Here is a 25,142-nt window from a genome sequence, read left to right as displayed (position 1 = left end):
AAACTTCATCATTCTTAAACTGGAAGGAGGCCACTGTATTCTTGGGGACCTTCAATGCTCCTTCCCCAGATCTGTGCCTCGACACAATCCCATCTTGGAGCTCTACGGACAATTCCTTCGACCTCATGGCTTGGTTTTTGGTCAGACATTCTTGCTCAACTGTGGGACCTTATATAGACAGGTGTGTGCCTTTCCAAAGCATGTCCAATCAATTTGAATGTACCACCTGAGCTCAATTTCAAGTCTCATAGCAAAAGGTCTGAATACTTATGTTTTTTTTTATACATTTGTATGAACCTGTTTTTATGTTGTCATTATGGGGTATTGTGTGTAGATCGCTGAGGCATTATTTTTATATAATCAATTTCAGAATAAGAGTCATGGGGTCAGAATACTTTCCGAAGACACTGCATACTATGTTGAATTTTGAACAGGTCCGACTAAACCTACCTAATTATGTTCTCCCTATCGACAACCTGGAGGCGAGCAGGCAAGAGGTGGGGCTGGAGGTGAGGTCTTTGACAGAGGCCGAATTGATGGGCGAAGTAGCATAGATCTGCTCCTGGCTCATCGAAGATACTGCTCGGGTCAGACACACACCACTGATTACATTATCAATGGTGGTTATGATTAGCCTGGTGGAACCAACCTGGTCGTTGCATTCACCTTCCTATTTCACTTCAGATATGATAAAATGTGAAGTGAAATAGAATGCAGTGAGGGCATGTTTGGAAGATGCTGAAGAGGTTCCCCTTTCTGGTCTTCTCTGTGGTGCATGTTTTGCTGTAAACTAGACATCTCTCAAACAACTGCAGCAGGCAATCTTATGAGGTGGTGTTGACTGTGAGGACCTGTGACAGGGTGATATATAGACAGACAAGTGGTAAATGCCATTTTGTTCTAAAGAAAGAAGCTTTTTTATGATGCGCTTCACAACCAAAAGGACTCTACTAGCTGCATCTGCTTTGCTGGGGAATTAGCCTACTAATTTAGAATATGCCTTTTCACATAACATACACTACCTGTCGTAGTCGAAGCCGTTTGTCATCATGGCAGTAACTCGGGTCACTATCAAAGGCCTCATGATGGCGTGTCCTTTTCAGGAGTCGAGGGAGAGTCTGGCAACAACGGAGGTGGTGTCACAAGGGTAATTGTGTCGCATGACACTTAGTCGGAGGTCTTGCCTGACAAGCTGTGAAATGGCAAGTGAACAGTGAATTAAATTATTGTTGGAGGTCACTAAACCATTGCAATCACATTGCTGGATATGTTATGATACCCACAGTGGCTTCATATGGTAGGTCCCGGCATCCGTTCATGACCAGGGGATCAGTCTGGCACCCAACTATGCACTTTGTCTAACAGAAAAACTGGGTTAACGACTGTCATCAACCCTCAATTATAGATATAGTTTGAGAAATAATGTAACCTTGTTTGGATGCTAAATCTATGCTTAACAGATGTAGGCTGACTGGCTCGAGATTGAATTAGATTCAGGCCGGTTACGCCATTATACTATGAAACAAGCTATGACAAGTTTTGCTATGGCCCTGGGATGGCTTGAGTTTGTTGCTGCTAGTTAGTACATTGTTGTAGTCAGACACGAGTTAGCTAGTACCACCATAGCTGTATCCAATATGTATTTGTTCCCTGGATATGGGATTGCACCTCAGAGGCTAATGTGACTGTTTCGTATTAATACACAAAAATGTAGGGCTCTATTCAATCTGTAAAGATGAAGCATTACATTTTCCACGATATAAATGTAAAAGGTCATTTCTGAATTGAGAAGTGTTTACCGTGAACGCAGTCTCAGCTAGAGCGGAAACGTTACTTTCTAATTTAAATCACGCTGTAAAGCTGAACTTCCAAGACACGGATTGAATAGAGCCCTTAGTGGCATGGAAATAGGATAACATATAATTAATAGGAAACTGCCATATTATGATGTAGTCAAATTCATTATAGAGATGGCAATGTTGCCATTACTGTTACTAGCAAGTTTGTAAAAAAATAGCTAGCAATGCTAAAATAGGTCAAATACGGTGGTCCCCTCAAACTTAAGTTAGCTGGCTAAAGTTATACTGCATCTAAAGTCAATCTGGCGACATCACAATTATAAAAAAAGGTTCTTGTTTTGTAATATTTTTGTGTTTCAAAGCAAAAGTTAATTACCTACCGAGTTAGGCTAACGATCTAGATAGTTACCTAGCTGGCTAACGTTAGCCTATCTAGGGTAGCTAGCTAGCTAACATCACTCGTCACTATCATCACTTGCATAGCTGACAATGATTATCAAAATCTACAGACGCACAACCAGCAATTCGTGATCTAGCTACCTGTATACTCACCACCACTGGGGACCAACAAACTCCAACCAACTTCCGCATGATAGGTTCCATCGGCAGGGCATGCAAACCAGTTGGCTGTGCATCCTGCTGGAAGCATGCATTGCATGGTCAATCCGTACAGGGCTATTCAGTTTAAAATGGCAGCGATCCTTTGAAATTATTGGGGGCAATGAAACAACGGAGCCCCACTTAATGAACAGAACGAAGCGGGCTGAGGGGCGATTTGCATGTGGAGTTTGGCAAAAGGGGGCATGATTTGTTAACATTGTAACCAAACCCAACCTTAATTTACTCGATGTGACACACTAAGGTTCCAAACTCCATTTTAGACAAGACTGACTTTATTACTCAAATGATCCTAATTACACTTTGTAGTCAATTCTAAAACTAGAATAAATGTTTCGGACTCATATTGATGCTACGTAGGCCATTTTCAAAAGGGATTAGTTGATTTATAGGGGCAGTCGCTCTGTAATGACAAGCGTTTTAATTATCTGAGTACTAAAGTGGGTACTCTAAAAAGATGGCGGATGAGACAGATTACGCACCAGTAAAGTAAAGAGACAGAAAACGCAGTGGAGAAGAAAAAAAAAAATCGATCATTACTGCTAACAGGTCTTTGACAAAACCACTCTTCAAAGCTCAAACAAACTTCTGCAAAAGCATTTCCCAGCTGCCCCTTCCCTGACACTTCTAGCGCAGAGGCGCTTTCTGGTATACAATACATTCTCATCATACAGGTAAAGCGAGGTCACTTTAACACCTAAGCAAAGTTATCTTCCTGGCACAAGGGAGCTTGACAGATCCCCAGGGCTCAAGAGTCATAAACTTCATTAATGCAGTGTATCAAAAGCCAGTCAGCAGGCAACCTTTCCAGGCCCAGCCTGTAAGATGGTCATTATGGAGCTGGCAATTACCTGCCACATTAAAGCACAGAGGAAAGCAGGGAGCCTGTGAATGTGTGTTAGTTAGTTAGCTTAATGGACGACTCAGCCCATAGGTTACGTCCCAAATGGCACCCTAATCCCTATGAAGTGCACTACTTTTGACCAGGGACACAAGGAATAGGGTGCCATGTGGGAAGCCATAAGCCTCAGTGCCAGCTTTGAGTGAAACTGCGAAGGACTGGGGGATTAAAATAACCTTTGTTTATCCAGAAGGCATTCCAAGAAGCAATTCTTGTCTTTCTTTATAATGGCTCTTTCAATAACAACCAGGTCAGGGAACAGTTGGTAGGAACATGAGGTAACCCTCCTTCGCAAGACGTTCATGGCAACATTATAATAATGATTTGACAGATGTTATGAATAGTAAAGACAAGAGATGTTATGGCTGATACAGACAGTATACAACATATCAATGACAGCTATAACATGCTTATGAGAAGTCTTACAAATGTATTAAAACTTACTTCATCATAATGCATTATACCTGCAGGCTTCAAGTAAAGTAAATTTTTTCATGCTGTGGATGATTTGTTTGTTAATGATAATTTAGTGTTATTGTGTTGGTTTGGTTAAGGGGCTTGAGTTTTTCCATATACAATACTAGTCAAAAGTTTGGACACCTACTCATTCAAGGGTTTTTCTTTATTTTTACTATTTTCTACATTGAAGAATCTCAAATGTACATGATTCCATTTGTGTTATTTCATGGTGTTGAGGTCTTCACTATTATTCTACAAAGTAGCCACCCTTTGCCTTGATGACAGCATTGCACACTCTTGGCATTATCTCAACCAGCTTAATGAGGTAGTCACCTGGAATGCATTTCAATTAACAGGTGTGCCTAGCTAAAAGTTCATTTGTGGAATTTCTTTCCTTCTTAATGCATTTGAACCAATCAGTTGTGTTGTGACAAGGTAGGGGTGGTATACACAGAAGATAGCCCTATTTTGTAACCTTAATTTAACTAGGCAAGTCAGTTAACCTCTTTTGGGTAGGGGGCAGTATTTTCACCTCCGGATGAAAAGCGTGCCCAAAGTAAACTGCCTGTTACCTAGGGCCAAAAGCTAGGATATGCATATAATTGGTAGATTTGGATAGAAAACACTCTGAAGTTTCTAAAACTGTTACAATAATGTATGTGAGTATAACAGAACTGATATGGCAGGCAAAACACAGTGGACAAACCATCCAGGGAAAAAATAAAATTGAGATCACAGGATTTTCTATTTGTTTTCTATGGGATACCCTTATTATTAGAAACCTGGTTACAGTTCCCATGGCTTCCACTAGATGTCTTTAGAAATTGTTCACTGTTTTTCTTTTGAGAAATGAAGAAGTAGTGCTATTCATTGTAAGTGTCACTCCAGGTGGACTCTCTCTACTGTTTTGATGCGTGTGAACTGGAGCGCGCTTCACGTTGTTTTTATCCGTTATTGGAAACAGTTTATTCCGTCTTAAATTGTATCGATTATTTACGTTTTAGGGTACCTGAGGTTGGATTAGGAACGTTGTTTGATATGTTTGGACCAAGTTTACAGGTAACTTATTAGATACTTTGTAGGCATGTTGGGCGAGTTGAAACCGGTGTATTTCTGAATGAAACTCGCCTAATAAAATGGACATTTTTGGAACATAATGAAGGACATTATCGAACAAAAGGACCATTTGTGATGTTTCTGGGACAATTTGGAGTGTAAACAGAAGAAGATCTTCAAAAGGTAAGGCATGAATTATATCGCAATGTCTGACTTTTGTGGCGCATCTGCCTGGTTGAAATATGATTGTCATGTGTTTGTATGCGGGGCGCTGTCCTCAGATAATCGCATGGTTTGCTTTTGCCATAAAGCCTTTTTGAAATCTGACACGGCAGCTGGATTAACAAGAAGTTAAGTTTATTTTGATGTATAACATATATTTTCAAGAATGTTAAATATTTGAATTTTGTATTTTTGAATTACGCGCTCTGCAATTTCACCGGATGTTGGCCAGGTGGGACGCTACCGTACCACCTGCCCATAAGAAGTTAAGAACAAATTCTTATTTACAATGAGGGCCTACCGGGGAACAGTGGGTTAACTGCCTTGTTCAGGGGCAGAACAACAGATTTTTTCCTTGTCAGCTCAGGGATTCGATCCAGCAACCTTTTGGTTACTGCTCTAACCACTAGAATACCTGCCATCCTTATGGCAAGAACAGCTCAAATAAGCAGAGAGAAACATCAGTCCTTCATTACATGAAGGTCAGTCAATCAGGAAAATTTCAAGAACTTTGAAAGGTTCAAGTGCAGTTGCAAAAACCATCAAGAGCTATGATGAAACTGGCTCTCATGATGACTGCCACAGGAAAGGAAGACCCAGAGTTACCTCTGCTGCAGAGGACAAATTAGAAAGTTAAATACATCTCAGATTGCATCCCACATAAATGCTTCAGAGTTCAAGTAACAGACACATCAAGGAGTGTGTGAGAATCAGGCCTTCATGGTCAAATTGCTGAAAAGAAACCACTACTAACAGACACCAAGAAGAAGAAGAGACTTGCTTGGCCCAAGAAACATGACCAATGGACATTAGACCGGTGGAAATCTGTCCTTTGGCCTGATGAGTCCAAATGTGCGTTTTTTGGTTCCAACCACCTCTTCTTTGTGAGACGCAGAATAGGTGAATGGATGATCTCCGCATGTGTGGTTCCCATCGTGAAGCATTGAGGTGGTGGTGTGATGGTGCTTTGCTAGTGACACGATCTGTGATTTATTTAGGATTCAAGGCACACTTAACCAGCATGGCTACCACAGCATTCTGTAACGATACGCCATCCCATCTGGTTTGCGGTTAGTGGGACTATCATTTGTTTTTCAACAGGACAATGACCCAACACACCTCCAGGTTGTGTAAGGGCTATATGACCTGGCCTCCACAATCACCCAACCTCAACCCAATTGGGTGGTTTTGGATGAGTTGGACCGCAGCCAACAAGTGCTCAGCATATGTGTGAAGTAGAGGTCGACTGATTATGATTTTTCAACGCCGATACCGATTATTGGAGGACCAAAAAAAGATAAAAAATGTATTTGTAATAATTACAACAATACTGAATGAACACTTATTTTAACTTAATATAATACATATAATACATCAATAAAATCAATTTAGCCTCAATTAGATAATGAAACATGTTCAATTCGGTTTAAATAACGCAAAAGCAAAGTGTTGGAGAAGAACGTAAAAGTGCAATATGTGCTATGTAAGAAAGCTAACGTTTCAGTTCCTTGCTCAGAACATGAGAACATATGAAAGCTGGTGGTTCCTTTTAACATGAGTCTTCAATATTCCCAGGTAAAAAGTTTTAGATTGTAGTTATTATAGGACTATTTCCCTCTATACCATTTGTATTTCATTAACCTTACACTATTGGATGATCTTATAGGCACTTTAGTATTGCCAGTGTAACAGTATAGGTTCCGTCCCTCTCCTCGCTCCTCCCTGGGCTCGAACCAGCAACACAACGACAACAGCCACCACATCGAAGCAGCGGTATATCAGTCAGATACTTAGATACTTGTATGCTTAGTCAGATTATATGCAACACAGAACACGCTAGATAATATCTAGTAATATCATCAACCATGTGTAGTTAACTAGTGATTATGATTGTTTGTATTTTATAAGATAAGTTTAATGCTAGCTAGCAACTTACCTTGGCTTACTGCATTTGCGTAACAGGCAGTCTCCTTGTGGAGTGCAACGAGAGAGAGGCAGGTCGTTATTGCGTTGGTCTAGTTAACCTCTCTGTGCACCGAACCCGTTAGCGGGATTAAATTTGACAACATACGGTGATCGCTACATAAATAGTCATATTAAACATTCATGAAAATACAAGTGTCTCACAGGGTTCGAAAGCCTAGAATCTTGCTAATCCAACTGTGTTGTCAGATTTTTTAAAAATAATTTATTGCCAAAGAATACGCTGCGATTATCTGAGCACAGACCCCCATATCAAACTACTTATTCAGCCAGCACTTGCGTAACAAAATCACAGATTGCATTGAAATAAATCGTTTACCTTTGAAGATCTTGCTCTGGTTGCAATCCCAAGGCTCGTTGTTACACAATGAATGGTCTTTTGTTTGGTTAAATCCATTTTTTATAGCCTAACACAAAACATTTTGTGAACGCTTATCTTGTTGAATTTCGTGTCATTCAATTTTCGACGTAACATCCAACGTAAAATAGACAGACTTTCCCTGCCTTTATCCAGTCATGTTTGGTTACCTTGCAATCAACGGTTTGTTTGTAACACAACCAAACCTGATGGGTCATTTTGCGGAACGTATTGACCCGGAAAAACCGGAAGACAACAAGTGACGAGCCCATTGTGCACCAATTATATGACCACTGTCTCGTTGATTGACTGTCTTTTAACCCAATGACCACTGATCGTCTTGAAATCTAGCTGGGTAGATAGCCAATGAGCAGAGGTAAACGGCAATATCCCATGATTCTTTGTTGTAAGACAAACCTTTCCATTGAACGCTGGCGTAAGGACCGTTCTTTCGCCATTGCCAATTCAACCGTGAAGGTGCAAAGCTTATTACGCACAGCAGTATTTCGGTGACTTGCATGTTCAACTGTTTATTTATCCAACATCATGGCAAATAAGTCAATGAAAGCTAATTCTAAGACTAGATATACGAATGTAGAAACAATTTTAGAGGAAATTCATTGTGAAAGCGAGACAGATCTGCTTTTTGAAGACTCCATTTTGAAGACTCTGAAACAGGCATATTTTTTGAACGGAGAGGACATTGTTTTGGACTGGTAAGTTGCTCTCATGCTAATGCCGTTGTTTGAAATTAATATAAAATATTATTTGAGATTGTTTTTACATTTTATTTGCAATATATAAAGATGTAATGAAATGGGTAAAGCACACGTTAGCTAGTCATTGTGAGTGAGGGTCTGTTTGTTTGTTTGTATGAGAACGACAATAGCCTGTGTGTCTGTGTGTGTGTGTACACACACACACACACACACACACACACACACACACACACACACACACACACACACACACATATATAAATATAAATAAAATGGTATTGTTTAGAATGCAAACCCATACATCTCAACACAGCCAGCATGCTTCCTCCAATCAGTCTACATTGACATTGGAGGGAGCATCAAGGAGCTTGCTGGCTACAGCACCACTGCACCAAGCCCTGTCCCTTCTGCTCCTGCCACAAGTGTTCATCTGCCCAAATATATTTGTGCAGGCATGGATGTGCCTAAGGGCCAAAAGGGCACAGCATGGAGGCGTTGCTGTGTTGTTTGCAAGATGAAGTCTCCTATTAAATGCACCACATGCTCAGTGACCCTCTGCTTTACATCAGAAAGAGACTGCTATGGCATCTGGCATCAGCAGTAGAATATTGTCTAGAGTTTTGGCAAAGTTGGTGGGGTTATATGGCAAAGTGGGTGGGGGCTGGGGTCAGTATGTTATATCTGGAGTACTTTTCCTGTCTTATCCGGTGTCTTGTGTGAATTTAAGTCTGCTCTCTCTTTCTCTCCTTCTTTCTCTCGGAGGACCTGAGCCCTTGGACCATGCTTCAGGACTACCTGCCATGATGACTCCTTGCTGTCCCCAGTCCACCCGGCCTTGCTGCTGTTCCAGTTTCAACTGTTCTGCCTGCGGCTATGGAACCCTAAACTGTTCATTTTTACTCTTGAGGTGCTGTCCTGTTGCACCCTCTACAATCACTGTAATATCCACCCGGCACAGCCAGAAGAGGACTGGCCACCCCTCATAGCCTGGTTCCTCTCTAGGTTTCTTCCTAGGTTGGTGCCTTTCTAGGGAGTTTTTCCTAGCCACCGTGCTTCTACACCTGCATTGCTTGCTGTTTGGGGTTTTAGGCTGGGGCTATATAAATAAATTTGATTTGATAGGAGGACTGAGGGTCTTCCAAATATTGAAAGTGTGTAAATAGTTACCCATGTTATTTTGTAAATGTGTATATCTTTTTTTTCCTATATTTTTGAATCAATCATTTTTTTCCCCAATTTTTTTTTCTCCATTTATTTTCTAATTTTTTTTTTGGGGGGGGGTGTTAGAATACCATTTTGGTATTTTGTATATAGTTATATGTTTCAAAATGTATATCTTCACCAATTTGGCCACTTGGGTACATTTGGGCTACTTGTGTGGGACACCTGGGTGACTTCATGATAAATGTCATGTAGCACACTCATTGTGGAAGTTATCATTCTGAAACTTTGCACAAGTACTGTTGCCCTCTTATATTTTTCACTGAAATTGTCCCCATCTGAATGTTTGTTTTATCTTGATCATTTTAAAAGATGATCAAATTAAAATAAAAAAAACATGTTTTTTTTTCATAGTTTTATCTAAACCAGATCTATTGTGTTATATTCTCCTACATTCAATTCACATTTACACAGACTTCAGAGTGTTTTCTTTCAAATGGTACCAAGAATATGCATATCCTTGGTTCTGTGCCTGAGCTACAGGCTGTTAGATTTGGGTAAGTCTTCAGGCGGAAATTGCACAAAGTAGGGGGGGACTCTAAGAGGTTAACCTGTATGGTTGCAAGATTGGATCCCCCGAGCTGACAAGGTGAAAATCTGTCTTTCTGCCCCTGAACGAGGCAGTTAACCCACCATTCCTAGGCCGTCATTCAAAATAAGAATGTGTTCTTAACTGGCTTGCCTAGTTAAATAAAAGGTAAATAAAATTTTAAAAATCTGCAAATTGGTGCCCAAAAATACCAATTTCCAATTGTTATGAAAACTTGAAATCGGCCCTAATTAAATCGGCCATTCCGATTAATCGGTTGACCTCGAGTGAACTCCTTCAAGACTGTTGGAAAAGCATTCCAGGTGACTACCTCATGAAGCTGGTTGAGAGAATGCCAAGAGTGTGGATGTACTTTCCATTTTTGAAGGATCCTGCAGTGAAGCTTTCAAAGATAGCAACCCTTATAAGGAATCCCAAGCTATTTGCCTTGATATCAAATTTGTGCATTGTGAATATGAAGAGTCTTGAGCGCAATCATTAAGGGTTGTTTCACTTCGCTCTCCATTCAGTCATTTATTAATCCACTTGAAGATCATTACCATTTTGCTCTCAAGGCAATATTTACAAGTAACAAAGAATAAATTCACCACGTTTTCCCTCCTTATCCACCAAAAGGCTCCAGATCATATTTCAAAGCATCAGCATGCTCCCCGTCAAACGGTTAATTATAGATATGATGAGTCGTTCTCATATCTTAAATCTCCCCTTCATCAAAGAGCCCTCGTAATAAATATACATAAAATACAAAAATTCCACTTGCATAATGAATATGTATACCCAGTGAGTCATAGCACTAGGGTTGTGGGCACTGAAACACTAGTGCACAGCATGTCTTGTAGTCATTTGGTGTCATGTAAAAACATATACATGAATCCCTACAATAACAGCCAAGAAAATGACACATACCATCAGTGGTATGACATTTGACTGCTGAGCATTGTATTTTGGTGTCAAGATTAAAACAAGCATGAGAAAACTCTGAACGCTTCAAGACTTTCCAAGAAGGTCACACATTCCTATCCAAAACATCACATCTATGTTGTAGCGTTTGACTACTGCCTAGATGGCGTACACGTTCTGATGTGCAGAAAGTCCAAAACGAAAAGCATGGGAGAGGGGATTTTGCCAGCAATTGCCAGGCTCGGGTGAAATCATTAGATGGGGGTCACGCTTCATCATGCCTGTTTAGATTACACACACGCCACACTCTGGGCCCGGGGCTGCTGGGGCACTAGCGCGATCTGGCGACAGAAGAAACGTTCGGTCCCGTCAAAACAGTGTGTGTGTAAATTAAAATGGATTACGGGGGCTCTGATCTGCAAAACTAATTTCCGTGCTATTCCCAAACGATCCTGTCCCGTGGGATTAGCGGGAAACAGTTTAATATATCCCAAGGCGCACTGGAACTACATCAGGGATAAAGGGAAACTTTTGGAAAACTTCATAGTGAACTGAAATTACATTAAAGGGCCAACCTGGGATCCAAACCACAACAAAGCATTTACCTCTGCCAGTTATTTGGTAAAAAGCTAAGGGATGGGGAAACGTAAGTACTCAAATTATTTATTACAATGCTTTAGAGTTTGTTTTCAATTACATTGTTTACTAACAAGCTTATGTTTTGGTTTCTGATGGGGTAAGTCAGTTGAACTAAACTGATAACACATTCATAAGTTATATTCTCCAAGAGTCTCCAACTGCCTCCAACTTCTCTTAAATGCAAGTAAAACTAAATGCATGCTCTTCAACCGATTGCTGCCCGCACCTGCCCGCCCGTCCAGCATCACTACTCTGGACGGTTCTGACTTAGAATATGTGGACAACTACAAATACCTAGGTGTCTGGTTAGACCGTAAACTCTCCCTCCAGACTCACATTAAGAATCTCCAATCCAAAATTAAATCTAGAATCGGCTTCCTATTTCACAACAAAGCATCCTTCCCTCATGCTGCCAAACATACCCTCGTAAAACTGACCATCCTTCCGATCCTGGACTTCGGCAATGTAATTTACAAAATAGCCTCCAACACTCTACTCAGCAAATTGGATACAATCACAGTGCCATCCGTTTTGCCACCAAAGCACCATATACTACCCACCCTGTATGCTCTCGTTGGCTGGCCCTCTCTTCATATTCGTCGCCAAACCCACTAGCTCCAGGTCATCTATAAGTCTTTGCTAGGTAGAGGCCCGCCTTATCTCAGCTCATTGGTCACCATAGCAGCACCCACCCATAGCACACGTTCCAGCAGGTATATTTCACTGGTCACCCCCAAAGCAAATTCCTCATTTGGCCGCCTGCCAATGACTGGAACAAATTGCAAAAATCACTGAAGCTGGAGACTCAAATCTCCCTCACTAACTTTAAGCACCAGCTGTAAGAGCAGCTCACAGATCACTGCACCTGTACATAGCCCATCTGTAAATAGCCCATCCAACTAACTCACCCCATACTGTTATTTTTTTCTCCTTTGTACCCCAGTATCTCTACTTGCACATCTATCACTCCAGCTTTTAAACTACTAAATTGTAATTATTTTGCCACTATGGCTTATTTATTGACTTACATCATTTGCACACACTGTACATACTTTTTTCTATTGTGTTATTGACTGTGTTTGTTCATGTGTAACTCTGTTGTTGTTTGTGTCGCACTGCTTTGCTTTATCTTGGCCAGGTTGCAGTTGTAAATGAGAACTTGTTATCAATTAGCCTACCTAGTTAAATTAAAAAAAATTGAAATCAATGGTTACACATATTCAAGTTAAAAGTTTTTAAAAAATGGATGCACCAATCCCAGATTGCCTCATTTAATTGAAAGGCACAGGCATTGTTTGTGGACTTCAGCCCATGCTGCTTTTCACCGAATGTCCCTCTCTAATCTGTGTGTGCTTATTGTTATTGAGCTATTATGTCCAAACCAACAAGCAATTTACCATACTACTCTGAACACTAACCCCACCCAATAGGACATTTTTCAAAAATAGATTATTCAAATCTTGGAGGACTTTTGAAAGAGCCTCATCTAATCTTGGAGGACTTTTGTTTCTGACATTCAATTCAATACAACTTGGAGACAGAAATATGCAGATGAGCGCTCATTGACATTTCAGTTGGCCAAATGGAAAGTCTTAGGGAGGGAGAAGGCAAACACAGTGAAGGACTAGGCTGGGAACAGGTCAGCATAATTAACTAGGTCAGCATAGTTAATGAGCTGATAGCCCAAACACAGGAAATGCCTGAAATATGAGCGGTGAAAATGCAACTCTACCCATCCATTCCACAACATGGTGTAACTTTACACAAAACATGGCAGTGATCTGCACACCCACGCAGATACATGTGTGAACATCCATTGAGAAAATGTTTCTCTTGACAAGTTATCAGCTGATGAAGCCTTACAGTAACTAACTACAACAGACGACAATAGTTTTTTTTTCTTCTTCAGTATTATGCAGAATTTTACCCAGAAGTAATTTCTTCACCTTACCAAAAGGTCATAGCCCTAAATCTCTCTCCTCGGATCAGTAAAACACAGCAAACGCAGAGGATGAAGAGGCTGTAAATAGGTAAGAGGTGCCATGCTACATCATCAGATACATACATCCCATTCAGGTGTAGGGTTACCTCTAGACATTGATCTTGGGTCAGTTTCACCTTTCCCCTAATGGTTAAGAATAGGATTGGGGGAGAGGAAGCTGATCCTAGATCTGCACCTAGAAGAAACTTCACCCCGGAGCTCCCATTCACCACATTGCAAAATCCTGTCGCATAACTCTCAGAACCGCCAGGCCTTTCATCCTATAAGAACCCGCTAGAGATTGTTGCTGGGTGTCCCCTTATGCATCAGATGCATATCAACCCGCAAGGAGCAGCAAACATAAGCACCAACGCTTGATAAATAGTACATAAACAATTGTAAAGCATGAATTGCATTTAGAAATATATCCATGTAAAAATATAACAATAGTTATTTGTTTAGATAGAATTCTACAAAACATATTCTTGATTCTACAAAGTCCTAGTGAAAAATATAGAAAAAAAGCCATTTTTTGACAGTTCCAGCCAATGACCCATCAATATTCTAACAGTCGAATAAATACATTTCATATACTGTACCCTCACAGAGTGGGCCACCAACAAATATCTAAATAATGTACTAAATGGCATCACGTGATATTTTGGCAAAGGCACACTGATGCTACATCGCTCTCCAACCAAGGTGCATAAATAAAGCTCAAACTGAAGTCAAGATTAAATTCAGCAACTCCAGAGGGGCATCCTACGAATAAAGTTTGAGGAGTTAGTGAGGTGACTTTGGTCAACTCAAAGTTACACTTGGGCTCTAACCAGTCATTCGAATGTGGCTCACCTTTTAGTCAGGTTAAACAAATCATTCAGAAATAACCTTCTCCGTTGCAGGCTAACTCAGGGCTAACTTAATTTATACTGAATAAAGTGTCTGAGCTACAAGTTGAGGACCAATGAAATCATATTCCCTCCCCCTCGCAAAGATTGCGTCATCATCTCCTTCATTTGAGGAAGACTGAAAATATTTTATTCAATCAAAGGTTTTGTGTTACTTTTTTGTTGTTGCTTCATTTAACACCATAGCCTGCTGAAATGCAAGATAACTTTTCTTTCATTTTGATTTCGGCACAAATTAAAATGTGGTACTGAAACACCAATGGATTGATGTTTCAGTATTGTCTCAATGAACAGTTCAGTGTTCGACTAGCCACTTGTGACATGCATGCATACTTGAATGCCTGCTAGAGTTAGCGGCAGTATCCACCGTCGTAGTACGGATGAAGCCTAGGCTGGAATGTGAAATTGAAGCTGGCTAGCGTTAGAAAACCCTGAGTAGATCTAGCTTGCTTCATAGGATACCCCTCTGGACAGTGGAGGTTGACATAAATGCTTCTAAATACCCCGTTGGTCAGAACAATGAGGAAGCATTTATTGTGGAAGCAACTTCCACTGTCCTCAAAGACTACATCATTTTTGCATTCCATTTTCACATGCAAGCGATGTATATGCTATATCGGTAGTTCTCAAGGAATAACTTTCCAGAAGAACTGACATTCAAGGCCTTTGCAGATGCAGTACACTGTGGGAATGTTCCAGATTGTCTCTTCTACAATAAAGACCGTGTACTGCATCTGCAAAGGTCTTGACTGTGGCATTAACTCAACATAGAAATGACAAGAAATAGGTTTCTTTTCATTCAACTGATTAAATGACAAAGGAAAGATAAACAAACACACACACACACACACTCAATGAGAGGGGCCAAAGTATAAAAGTTCCCTTTCATATGTCATGACTTCCTTAGATTTCACAATAACACCACCCAACACTCTTACACTAAAGTCTCATTGATTGAAAAATTGCACGTGTACAGCGCACAACAAGATGTGAATGTCTATGATGGCCCATTATGAAAAGCTGTGGTGTTGAGTCAATCCATTTCCATCAATGTAATCCAAGAGGTCATGACTTAATACAATCTCATTCATTACGTATTTGCCACAGACAAACAATGAATCTAATAAGGTTACATAATTCTGATTTCATTCACTTGACAATGCAAGGCAGATAACATGCTTCATTAAAGGACCAATGCAGCCATTTTTATATCAATATCAAATCATTTCTGGTTAACAATAAGTACCTTACTATAATAGATTTCCATAAAAAAAATATTTTAAAAAATGGGCCGAAATAGCTTTTTAGCAAGAAAAAAATTCACAAGCAAGAATCTTGATTATGACTGTCTGGGAGTGGTCTGAGTGGGAAGGGGAAAACGGAAAACTAGCGGACATTGGCAGAGGTTTGGAACTATTTTTGTTATTGGTCCATGTCACCATGGAAAGCCACCCATGCAAACCTGCTGATTAGAAGGTCCTGTGTAGATTGTATTTTCAACCAGAGACTATCAGGATATGACATTGGTAAAAAAAATATTTTTTTTAAAAATCACACATTTACAGTGTTAGTTTCAGCTGTTGTGCAATATGATACAAAACACACAAAAATAATTTTGACTGCATTGGGACTTTAAAATAACAATATTTCTTTAGTTTGAGAATGCGTATAGAAAAAAAACATTGGTTTCATAACAGAGAAAATGTTTAACAAACAATTCATGGCCTACGGAGTAGTTTATATCATATACACACTCAGTATATAGACCAGTGGAGGCTGCTGAGGGGAGGACTGCTCGTAATGTCCGTAACGGAGCAAATGGATACCATTCCACTTATTCCGCTCCCGTACCAGCCTGTCCTCCCAAGTTAAGGTGCCAACCTCCTGTGATATTACATTTATTTAACTAAGCAGGTTAGTTAAGAACAAATTCTTATTTTCAATGACGGCCTAGGAACAGTAAGTTAACTGCCTTGTTCAGGGGCAGAACGACAGATTTTTACCTTCCCAGCTCGGGCATTCAACCTTGCAACCTTTCGGTTACTAGTCCAACGTTCTAACCACTAGGCTACCTGCTACCCTATACGGACAGAATACTATGTTGATTCCCATCATTCATAACCCATGGTCTGCAGAGACCGTGGCCTGAAGCACAGAATACAAACCAACCAAAACAAAACCTACCAAAACTCAGGAGGGATCTTCCGTTCCAAGTTCTGCTGTAGTTGGAAGCTCCATTGGCTTCGGTATGTGGTACCTGCATGTATCTCCTGATTCTCCTCATGGTCACCCCTAGAGGATCCACAGGGGCCACTGGTCCTCACAAGCTACTGGTCCACTCAGATAATCCAAGAAGCTAATTCAGATGATCCAAGAATTCCCATGAACTCAACAAGGTATAGCTTGCTCTACCTTACTGGACTGCAATAGAGCCCAACATGGCTGGGCTATTGGAGGTTGGATTCCGTTGATCCGATCATAGTAGAAACTTCAGTGTCCACAGAACCTTATGATGTAACCGTTCCACCTCAGCAGAGCTACATAACTCAGTAGTCCAAGCAAGAATTCTAGATTCGGATCACTAGATTCAACAAATTGCTTTCCCACTTATCTAAAAACCTATGCGAAATTAACGCGCTACTTTTCACCAGACTCCAACACAAGCCACTCTCAACCTACTCTTCTGTCAGTCAACACCTGCAATTATCAGCCAGTCTGACAGAGAAAAGGAGAGACGCCATTGGGCTGTTATCGGTGTCTGTCTGCCCCGGGTCAGGTTACTTTTCCTCATTGGACGGTAATAGAGAGGATAAGGTCATACAACCCAGAAGAAGAGAAAGACCTAGAAAGTAAAGTGAAGGTATGTAAAGTGTGCAGAGTGTGTATGTAAAACACACTTTAAATAAATTTGACCTGACTGGGATGAGGAATTGCAAGGATGACAGCGTCAGACTCATGATCCAGCATTAAAGTCTTTGTGTACAATTCATTCCCATTGAGCAACTATAGAGTGTTTAAAGCTAGACCTAGTATATTTGTACAATTTGGCCAGCATCAGATATTTATAGTAATAAACCTAATAATAAAATGTCTCTACTCACACTTTCAACTCAACAAATGTGTTTGGTTGGAATTTTACAGACATGTTAAAAAAATAAATAGTTAAATCCAATACCTTTTCTTATAAAGAAAATCCATAACATCAATAAACATCCTTTGGGGTCAATTTTCTTCTGGGAAAAGGAAATGGATAGTTTCCAGCGTCCTCCAAAGCTTTGATGATTTGTGAGTTACAAAGCAATCCAACTGAGTTGTAGTCTGTACTCAAAGCTGTACTACATTTTAGTTATTTAGCAGATGGGAGCAATTAGGATGAAGTACTTTTGCTGAAGGGCAAAGAAAGATTTTTCACCGAGTAAGATCGGGAATTTGAACTAGCGACCTTCCCGTTACTGGCCCAATGCTTTTAACCACCAGGCTACCTGCCGCCCGCCAGGCTACCTGCCGCCCGCCAGGCTACCTGCCGCCCGCCAGGCTACCTGCCGCCCGCCAGGCTACCTGCCGCCCGCCAGGCTACCTGCCGCCCGCCAGGCTGCCGCCCGCCAGGCTACCTGCCGCCCGCCAGGCTACCTGCCACTAGGCTACCAATACATGTGACTCGTTTCAGGAAACTAGGCGTATGTCGTGTCACTACTTTACAGGAGAGCCATTTGAACGTAAACTTATTTTTTTAATCAAAATGCGTTTTTTTGGAAGAGGTAGTTGGAGTGGACTTCTAGTCCGACTCAGGAGGAGTGCACACCATCCACCGCTTCAGAGGATATTACTTGCTAATGTTCAGTCCCTGGACAATAATGTAGAGACTTTAGGAACTGTACCATATTCTGTTTCACGGAATCATGGCTCTCTCCGGATATACTGTCCAGATCCATACAGGCACCTGGGTTCTCAGTACACGGCACAGAAAGGAATAAGAAAGGCGGTGAAGAAAAAAGACGGTGGTGTTTGTTTCATTATTAACTACTCATGTTGTGATTGTGAAAACGTACAGGAACTCAAGTCCTTTTGTTCTGCCAACCTAGAATACCTCACAATCAAATGTATTACCTCCCAAGAGACTCTTCGGTTATAGTAAGAGCCGTGTATATTCCCCTTGAAGCCGATACCACGGCAGACCTCAAGGAACTACACTGGAATTTGTGAAAACTGGAAACCACATATCCTTAGGCCGCATTTATTGTAGCTGGGGATTTCAAAGCAAATTTGAGGAAAACACGACTGAAGTTCTATCAACACATTGCCTATAATAATCACGCATCAAAAACTGTCGACCATTGTTCCTCCCCCTTCCAGGATGGCTACAAGGCCCTCCTTTGGCAAATCAGATCACGACTCCATCCTGATTCTCCCATCCTATAGGCAGAAACTCAAACAGGAAGTACCTGTGCTAAGATCTATTCAAAGCTGGTCTGACAAATCAGAATCCATACTTCAAGCTTGTTTTGCTCAATCGGACTGGGATATGTTCCAGGTTGCCTCAGAGAATAACATTGATGTATACATGGAAACAGTGACTGAGTTCATCAGGAAGTGTATAGGGGATGTTATTCTCACTGACAATTACAACCTACCCAAAACACAAACTGTGAATAGATGGCAGCATTCGCGCAAAGCGCGAACCACCTCATTTAACCACAGCAAAGTGACAGGGAATATGGTCGAATACAAACATTGTAGTTATTCCCTCCATAAGGCAATCAAATAGGTAAAATGTCAGTACAGAGTCAAAGTGGAGTCACAATTCAACTGCTCAGACATGAGATATATGTGGCAGGGTCTACAGACAATCACGGATTACAAAGGGAAAAGCAGCCACGTCACGGACACCGACTGATGTCTCGCTCCCGAACAAGCTAAACACCTTCTTCACTCGCTTTGAGGATAACACTCTCATTCTCCGTGGCTGACAAGAGTAAGACATTGAAGCATGTTACCCCTCGCAAGGCTGCCGGCCCAAATGGCATCCCTAGCCACAACCTCCGAGCATGCACAGAACAGCTGGCTGGAGTGTTTACGGACATATTCAATCTCTCCCTATCCCAGTCTGCTGTCCCCACTTGCTTCAAGATGGTCTGATGAATCACACTTCACTATCTGGCAGTCTGACGGACTAATCTGGGTTTGGCGGATGCCAGGAGAACGCTACCTGACCCAATGCATTGTGCCAACTGTAAAGTTTGGTGGAGGAGGAATAATGGTTTGGGGCTAAGTTTTCATGGTTCAGGCTCGGCCCCTTAGTTCCAGTGAAGGGAAATCTTAACATTACAGCTTACAATGACATTCTAGATGATTCTGGGCGTGCTCACTAATGCTCGTGGCTGAATGGAAGCAGGTCCACACAGCAATTTTCCAACATCAGGTGGAAAGCCTTCCCAGAATAGTGGAGGCTACTATAGCAGCAAAGAGGGGCACCAACTCCATATTAATGCCCATGATCAGGTGTCTGTGACTAGTTTGTCTGTGACTAGAACATTTTAACCTAAGAATAACCTATTTATTTATGGTTGAGTAACTTCCTTGTTGTGTAGTGCAAACTATTTTGTTTTTGCTGGTGTAAAGATGACAGGTCTCCCTCAACTCGGCACTTAATTTCTTGAAGTTTACCAAAGTAACCCTATATCTGGCTGGCCTGAGTTCCTTCTTCGTCCACGGAGTGTCTCATCCAAGCTGCTCCTTTTTGCTCTTGCTTGGCTCAGTGGCAGTTCAACAATCCCCAACCAGTTCTCTCAATCGACCTCAACACCCAATCTACTCACATTGAGACTCATACATACACGCTGCCCCTCTCTCCCTTTACCTTCTTTGGCCTCTATTTTTTACATTTGTCAGAGAAAATGATCATTTTCGTGGTATTGCTTTGTGCACCGACTTTACTCAACCCTGGAGAAAACGAACATTGTCGCAGTATTGTATGTATTTGTGGCATGAGGTGTCACTACCAAAGTCTAATGGTTTTAAATTACTGTTTTGTATTGTCTGGAAACTCACTTGTAGAATTCGCTTGCAGTAGGTCTCCTAAAAAGGAGAAGCCGTGCAAGGTTATTAAACAGAGGTGCCTAGTTATTCTTCTTTTGTTGATATCAGGTAACGTGCAACCTAACCCTGGCCCTGATATGCAATATCTCCAAACCTCCTCTGATTTTAAATCAAGATCTGGTTTTGGTCATTTTCATTTGTCAAAAATTGATGGGGATACGATTTGGGATAAATCAACTGATGCAATTGTGTTTTCTGAAACCTGGCTCAGCAAGTCTGTTTTTGATAAGGATATTTGTAAAAGTGGTTACAATGTTTATTGCACTGATCGAGTTAAGGTGGGGGTGTGGCTATATATGTAAAAACTAAATTTCCTGTAAGTGTGGCAAAGTCTGAAGCTATTTGTAAACAGTTGGAATTTCTTGCAATGACTATTGAGGTTTCAAAGGGTCTCTATAACTGTGATTGGCTGTTATAGACCCCCCCCTCTGCTCTGGGTGATGCATTTTCTTCTTTGACGCACCTTATATCTAAACTTCTTTACAGTGAAATTATCTTGATTGGTGATCTCAACTGGTGTTGGTTAAAGCCGGTGTCTGACGATTTAAAAATGTTATGCAATTCTATGAATCTTACCCAGTTGATTAACTCACCCACTCCCCCAAATCTTAAATAAATCTACCCTGATTGATTTGATATTGACAAAATGTTCCACAAATATTCTGCGGTTGGTGTTTTTTGTATTGATTTAAGTTACCATTGTACTGTTGTTGCTGATAGAAATACTAAGGTTCCTAAGACAAACCCACGTTTTATTCGTAAGAGAAATTTGAAGTGTTTTAATGAGCAGGCTTTCTTTCATGATTTGTTTTATTTTGACTGGAGCAAGATTGAGCTTATCCCTGATGTGGAAGCTGCCTGGAAATTATTTCATGATGTTTTTTTCCCAAATAGTAAACAAACATGCCCCATTCCGCAGGTTCAGGGTTAAAGGGCGGGATAATCTATGGTTTTCTTCTGAGCTGTCTTGTATTATTCACAACCTTAATCTAGCCTGAGCTAAAGCAAGGAAATCATGTTCTGATGCTGATTGGCTTATTTTTAGGCAGTTACGAAACAAGTGTTCTTTTCTTCTCAGGAACGCCAAGTCTGAATATTTTATGTCTGTTACCACTGATAACCTGAATGACCCTAGAAAGTATTGGAAGGCTATTAAAGTCTATGACTGGTAACAGTAAATGTAATGAATTACTGTCATGTGTTTTGAAGGACTCTGTTGCCGTATTTGACAAAACTGAAATGCTGAATTGTTTCAATGAGCACTTTGTATCATCTGGTAGGCTGTTTGATTCAGTGTCCTCCGTCTCTGTACAACCCTGTGTGGATGAACCAGTGAGAGCTGGTCAAACCTTTAGCTTTTTGCCATTCTCAGTGCAGGTGATACATAAAGCCCTGAAATCCTTAGATCAGAGAAAGCCTGCAGGTCCTGATCTTTTGGATCCCTGCTTTTTAAATCTGGCAGCTGATTTTATAGCTGAACCACTTACATATCTGTTCAATCTAACCCTGGAATGTAATGAAATTCCAAAGATCTGGAAATCAGCATTTGTCCTACCACTTTTAAAAAAGGGGGAGATCCAAACCTTTTAAATAATTATAGGCCAATCTCAAAGCTGTCACCCATGGTGAAAATACTTGAAACCCTTATGAGTGAACAGCTAAAAGAGTTTATTCACTAACTCTTTGATCAATGTACCAATCGGGCTTCGGGAAGAAGCATAGCACAATTACAGCAGCCATGAAGGTTTTAAATTATATCACTGAAGAACTTGACAAAAAACAGCACTGTGTCTCACTTGTTATTGATCTTTGTCGAGTGTAGGTCTTTCAGAGCATGCAGTTGCATGGTTTGCTAACTCTGTGTCTGATAGAACTCAGTGCACTCAATTTGATGGGCTCATGTCGGTTAAATTGTCTGTCTGTAATGGTGTGCCCCAAGGCTCTGTACTTGGTCCGCTCTTATTCACGATTTATATAAATACTTGACAAAAATGTCCAAAATCCACAACTTCATTTTTATGCTGATGATACTGTTATTTACTGTTGTGCCTCGTCTCTTTCAAAAGCTTTCCAGAACTTGCAAACTGCTTTTTATACTGTTTAACATACCTTGTGTCAATTTGAAGCTTATCCTCAATACTGACAAAACTAAACTAATGGTGTTTTCTAAAGCAAGAAATTGACCTCTGAACTTTTCACCAATTACTACCTGTCAGGGCAAGGAGATTGAGGTTGTAACCTCAAATATCTTGGAATTTTAATTGATGATGGCCTCGCTTTTAAATTGCATATTCAAATGGGGATATTTTCTATATGAATGCTTCCGCTCAGTGTTTGAGATCAATTGACACCCTTTTACCATGGCACTTTGAGATTTATTTTGAACTGCAAAATCCTTACGCACCACTGCACTTTGTATACCAGGGTTGTCTGGCCTTCTCTAGTCACTCGTAGGCTCAGTAACTGGTATACTTTTATTTACAAAGCCATTTTGGGTTTACTACCTTTTTATATGGGCATTTTTATTGTTCAGAAATGTGGTGGGTACTCTCTTCGTTCGCTGGATTTTATCCTGCTAACTGTTCCAAATGTCCGAACTGAATTCGGTAAAAGGGTTTTTATGTACTCTGCACCATAGTCTTGGAACGCATTCAAAAATACTTTTAAACTGGAAGAACTTGCCCTGATTGGTATTTTTAAATCACTGATGAATGATCTTGAGACTGATTCCCTGACCTGTCAATGTTTTTAAATTTGCTGTTTTTGACTTTGTTATACTCTTGTGAATTATATGGTTTTTACTAGATTACTTGTAATTTTTCATGTTGTTTGTCTGTAATAACTTGGTGCTAACTATCTTGGCCAGGACGCTCTTGAAAAAGAGATTTTAAATCTCAATGAGACCTTCCTGGTTAAATAAAAGGTTCAATAAATAAAATAAAATAAAATGATTTTGGAATGATATGTTCGACAAGCAGGTGTCCACATACACTACATAACCAAAAGTATGTTGCACTGATTCTATCCATTGTGAATAGCCATAGTAATTACCAAAATGTTTATATCTGAATATAGCCACACCACTTATAAACCAATAACTACTCAAACTATAACTGTTTTATATAGCCCGACAAGTACAATTTCAGACAATCCTTGAGAACTATCAGTGTCTCCCAATCTGAATGTTATTGAAATATTGCAGATAGCATGCATCACAAGTACCTCGTGGGTTTTAACTCTGTTTACTGTGTAATGTAAATGTTGTAGTACTGCTGAAAGTTGTGATTAACACAATCTTTTTGCACCCTGTGAGGTACAGAGGGTCTTTTGTGGACAGATATCACTTGATGCATACATCCCCTGGGCTGGCCTGTAAGGTGTTTGAAAATTGCAACATTCTCCAACTTTCATGTAGGAGATCAGCCCCTTTCAAGATCACCCCCACATAAATCTACACATACTTCGTGCCCCCTCTAAAATAACCAGAAAATGACACCCCTGATAGAGCATTTGTCCGTCTGTGTGATTACATTTATTTTGACTAATACACACACGTATGTATGTATGTACAGTGGGGCAAAAAAGTATTTAGTCAGCCAACAATTGTGCAAGTTCTCCCACTTAAAAAAATGAGAGGCCTGTCATTTTCATCATAGGTACACTAACTATGACAGACAAAATGAGAAGAAAAAAAAATCTAGAAAAATCACATAGTAGGATTTTTAATGAATTTATTTGCAAATTATGGTGGAAAATTTGGTCAATAACAAAAGTTCCTCAATATTTTGTTATATACCCTTTGTTGGCAATGACAGAGGTCAAACATTTTCTGTAAGTCTTCACAAGGTTTTCACACACTGTTGCTGGTATTTTGGCCCATTCCTCCATGCAGATCTCCTCTAGAGCAGTGATGTTTTGGGGCTGTTGCTGGGCAACACAGACTTTCAACTCCCTCCAAAGATTTTCTATGGGGTTGAGATCTGGAGACTGGCTAGGCCACTCCAGGACCTTGAAATGCTTCTTACGAAGCCACTTCTTCGTTGCCCGGACGGTGTGTTTGGGATCATTCTCATGCTGAAAGACCCAGCCACGTTTCATCTTCAATGCCCTTGCTGATGGAGGTTTTCACTGAAAATCTCACGATACATGGCCCCATTCATTCTTTCCTTTACACGGATCAGTCGTCCTGGTCCCTTTGCAGAAAAACAGCCCCAAAGCATGATGTTTCCACCCCCATGCTTCACAGTAGGTATGGTGTTCTTTGGATGCAACTCAGCATTCTTTGTCCTCCAGACAGGACGAGTTGAGTTTTTACCAAAAGGTTCTATTTTGGTTTCATCTGACCATATGACATTCTCCCAATCTTCTTCTGGATCATCCAAATGCGCTCTAGCAAACTTCAGATGGGCCTGGACATGTACAGGCTTAAGCAGGGGGACACGTCTAGCACAGCAGGATTTGAGTCCCTGGCGGCGTAGTGTGTTACTGATGGTAGGCTTTGTTACTTTGGTCCCAGCTCTCTGCAGTTCATTCACTAGGTCCCCCCGTGTGGTTCTGGGATTTTTGCTCACCGTTCTTGTGATCATTTTGACCCCACGGGGTGAGATCTTGCGTGGAGCCCCAGATGGAGGGAGATTATCAGTGGTCTTGTATGTCTTCCATTTCCTAATAATTGCCCCCACAGTTGATTTCTTCAAACCAAGCTGCTTACCTATTGCAGATTCAGTCTTCC

The 25,142-nt window shown here is 40.7% G+C and overlaps 1 protein-coding gene and 1 long non-coding RNA gene across 7 annotated transcripts in view; both read right to left on the bottom strand.

The window, feature by feature from the left end:
• efr3a (EFR3 homolog A (S. cerevisiae)) overlaps positions 1–25,142 on the bottom strand; it is a 248,436-nt gene that overhangs the window by 195,014 nt on the left and 28,280 nt on the right. The window lies entirely within an intron of this gene.
• Positions 733–3,981, bottom strand: LOC112250070. 2 transcript variants are annotated; one of them, XR_002953475.2, is made up of 3 exons: positions 1,284–3,965; positions 1,023–1,192; positions 733–851 (listed from the first exon to the last, which is right to left on the bottom strand). It is a non-coding gene; the product is annotated as an uncharacterized LOC112250070 (long non-coding RNA). The 2 variants fall into 2 exon arrangements; XR_006084303.1 differs by having other exon boundaries at positions 1,023–3,981.

Source organism: Oncorhynchus tshawytscha, linkage group LG10, assembly GCF_018296145.1.
Source record: "Oncorhynchus tshawytscha isolate Ot180627B linkage group LG10, Otsh_v2.0, whole genome shotgun sequence".
Taxonomy (NCBI): domain Eukaryota; kingdom Metazoa; phylum Chordata; class Actinopteri; order Salmoniformes; family Salmonidae; genus Oncorhynchus; species Oncorhynchus tshawytscha.
Note: the sequence above shows the minus strand (reverse complement) of the source record. Positions and strands in the feature narration are given on the sequence as shown.